A 4,220-nucleotide genomic window follows, 5' to 3' on the forward strand; every position below is an offset into this window, starting at 1 on the left:
CTGCAGCACGAGATCGTTTCTCCGGTAACACACCGAAATCCGTTATTTTCGGATAATTTATCCAACAGTCTGCTAATACCTTTCCTTACGCTGGTCAAATGTTCAAGCTTCTAAATAAACCTCTTTCTATTTTGTCCAAAGAAAAAATAATACATCTAACACCGGTTAAGTTGTTCCTAACAGGACAAATACATGACTAATTCTGTACAAAAAAATTCAGTGTCCTCGGCAAGAAGCAGGGACCAACCTTTGTGGATACTATGTTTACAGACAAATGATCTCCATCTGCAAATCTGCTGATAGTTGTGACGATCCTCGCGAATTAGTACCAGTAAGTCTATCTTAATTAATATCTTCTACTCCACTCATATGGCACATTCTGATCTTAAAAATACTTCAGCTCATCTTAAAACCGAGGACCCCTGAACCGCTCCCGGCTGGTGAATTGCTGATGGTTCGGAGATTTATCAGCGACTTCTTGCTGGATCACTACATCAATCCCACTGGTGATAATGAAGATTTCAGCATGCCTTCTCCTGAAACATTGAGTAAGAGTTAGCCGCTAAACATATAACACAAGGATCCATTGTTTTCCATCTAATGAGGTCTTTGTATTTCATACACTATGATTAATTATGTAATGCATATATGTGTGCACAAATTATTGGAATTTAGCTACCATATGTTCAATTGCAATTGTTGCGAAATCTGATGAATGTTCTTCCTATGGACACTATTTGTTCAATTGAATATTGTGGCGAATTTGCTTTTTGCGTGCCGATTCAAAATGGGATATTTTTGTTTATTTGTTCAATTGAATATTGTGGCGAATTTGCTTTTTGCGTGCCGGTTCAAAATGGGATATTTTTGTTTTAACCTGGCAATTGCTCCGCACACGGTTCAACTAAATGAGTGTGTGCGATCCACATCGGAAAGCATACATAAATCATAACGGAACCGTCGGTGCTACACAGCAGATCGCAAACGATTTGCAGCGCTACTACATGTACATAGGGTCTCCAGAACCGTTTGTGATATCGCGTTATCGCACACGAGAACTAGGAGTAAACCGTGCCCAATGCAAAATCCCAGTCGTAATTTTTTAAGGAAACGTGTGAGATCCCAAACGAAAAGCACACGTCACTCTTGCGGCAACCGTCAGTGATACCCAACAAATCACAAACAGTCTGCAGCACTTGTATGTGTGCGAAGGGGCTCCTGAACCGTTTGTGATAGAACATTATCGCAGACGGTAATTATTGGCAAACGTGTGCGATGGAGTCTAACATGGTAGACGGGTTATGCAAAAACTCGTGTGCGATGGGGCCCAAATCGCACACAGTTCATATGTTGGCCCGTGTGCCTTACATACTGTTTCCCAAACGGTTCATTATGACAGACCGTATGGTTTCACTGCATCATTAGAAATGCTTAATCACGGATACCACACGTGCGAAAGAATTTAGTGTGTGCTGCATCGCACATGATTACATTTTGGAAGGACTCTGGATCACTGCTCCATATCCCCGACGGTTTCTGGGTCGTGTGGGAAGGACACCCTATCGCACACACTCACTTGGCGACGGTCCCAAATGCCATTGCGGAAAGGGGTTAAAAACCGTTTGTATAGCACCGACGCGCACTAGTGGATTAAGATAACTTTTTATTTCTCTCCGATCTATTGATTTGGTTTGGCCAACTGGATTGATTTTTCTTGCAATGGGAGAGGTGCTTTGACGCTGCATGACTAATCGCAAGAAGGACCAATCCAGACGGTCATATGCTTTCTAGAAATCCAACTTGAGGAAGGCACCTTTGTGACCACGCGTCTGAACCTCATGGACGATCTCATGGAGGGCCAGGATTCCGTCGTGAATCTGTCTGGAGGGGGTGGTCCAGCCGCTCCACTACAGGGGTTGTCGGGTCACGCATACTTTTTAGAAGATGCGCTCGAGTACGTTAATGACTGTGATAGGCCTAAAGTGTCGAATGTCCACCGACCCAACTATCTTGGGAATCATGGAATGACACCAAAGTTTATTTGTGACATATTGAATGTGCCAATATAAAATTCATGGAACATCGTGTAGCGACCCGACCCGAATGGATCAACTCTCGGTGCTTAAGTGTCATCCCTGGATCGGTATGCTGACACACACAGTACTCGAAGATTTATAACAGAGGTAAATCACATGTATAAAGTAATGTAAATACTATTACCTCAATCCATATAGCGGAAGTAACAACAAGGTTGTGGATTCTCATCAACACCAACGGCAAAGTTGAGTGTAGACATTGTAACGCTAACGTATCACTTACTCGTCGTAAGATTCCTGGAACATGAGACGTTGCAGCCATGTAGGTCAGCACATTGAATGTACTAGCAATTTCACACTATAGAGCAATGCTGAATAATGGCTATCACTACATGCATATTTGGCTAGTGGAAGCTCTAAGTTTAGTTTTTGCATAAAGCCAATTTTTTCCTACAACAAAGGAATATATTAAATTTAACTACAAAGTTTGTTGATAAATATTCAGACTGGTAATCCCCATCTCAATCCCAAAATAATTAACAACCCAACAAATTAATTAAGTAATGTGATGAGATAAAATCAATAATTCAAGTACCAGATACTCAAGATGTCCATAACCGGGGACACGGCTAATCATGATTAGCTTGTACACTCTACAGAGGTTTGCGCACCTTTCCCCACAAGACTCGATCTCCTCCGTTGAATTTCTCGCACTACATGATGTTTGAGAAACGGATGATCGAGACACAGTCTTTCAGAAGAGGTCCCCTTAACCGATAGATAGACCGGTACACCTACAATCCCCTACACCTGCTAGCCCATCATGGAAAGGATTCCCACAACTTACTCAACAATGCCAGAGCCCATAATGGCTTGTGGCTGCACACGGAAGTTTCTAGCATGAATAATCTTATGATCCCTTTGAGCCTGGGTGGCCAACCATAGGATGATCACACGGGTACCCCGGGATCTCCTAGGATAACACTGGATTCCCCAGGTGTCCACAAACCAATCCACCCTGATGTGTATTAAAATAGCCACCTTGAGTTAAACCTTGGTTAACAATAACTCTCACATCTTTCATGAATACTCTCAAACCAATCCACGTCTACGAGCATAGCAAAGCATAGCAAAGTAAGCATAACGTAGTAACTCCCAAGGTTTGAATAAAGGACAATAGGTTCTACCTCATCAACTACTTCCCAGTACCCACATGTTATCAAACCTACTCATGCAATGTTTGAGGGTTGAAACTAATGCATAAAAACTGGGTAATAAAGGAATATGATCAAAGTGTGAACTTGCCTTGTACTGTTGATGAAGATGATTCGCACTCATAACTCCTGATAGTTCTACTCATCACTCTCCGATCAATCTATCATGAGCAAGTAATTGCATACATAAGCACTCATGCAAAAGAATCAAAGAAAAGATCTCGGAAAACTTCGAAAGCAAGCAATTAACTCTTGCAACTGAAAACAATTTCTAACAGTACCAAAATTGGGTGGATTTGGCCTTATCAGAAAGTTTAAGTCAAGAGCTTCGATTAGCAAAAAGAATCAATTAAATCGGAGTTATAAAACTCGAGTTCTGAACAAAAGAAGTTTGAATTCAAATCTATTTGAAATCAAATTTTAAACTTTCAAATATATGTTTAAATTGTTTTACTGGATAGATGAGATCATAATGAAGAAGTGACCTTTGGGTTCGTTGGATTTGGATAAACGAGCAAAAAGTTGTGGTCGTTTGAAAAACAGGGACTAATCTATAAGAAAAGTATTCACGGACAGGTCCCTGGCCGAAAATAAACAGAAAAAGAAAAATCTATCTGACGAACGTCCGCTACAAAGAACTAAAGAACGAACTCGTTCACTGCAGAAGCTAACATAGCGAACATTTACTAATTAAAAAAGTTTCATGAAAGCAAAAATGATATGGATCGTTGGATCCAGATCCGACGGCGAGGGAGGCGGCGATTACCGCGGCAATCGCCGGAGTTCGGGAGGACGGTGGCGGCGGTGACTTGGATCGGGGACGGCGGCTCCGGGGTCGGCGGCGTCAGCCGTGGCGGCGACTTGCGGCGGGAAGCGAGGCGGCGGCGCTGGGCTGCGGCGGCGGCGCATATTGCGGCGCGGCAGCGGCGATGGCGAGGCGAGGGGAGGCGGCGGCTTCAGTGCAGCAGCT

This window comes from Triticum aestivum, chromosome 4D, assembly GCF_018294505.1.
Source record: "Triticum aestivum cultivar Chinese Spring chromosome 4D, IWGSC CS RefSeq v2.1, whole genome shotgun sequence".
In the NCBI taxonomy this organism is placed as follows: domain Eukaryota; kingdom Viridiplantae; phylum Streptophyta; class Magnoliopsida; order Poales; family Poaceae; genus Triticum; species Triticum aestivum.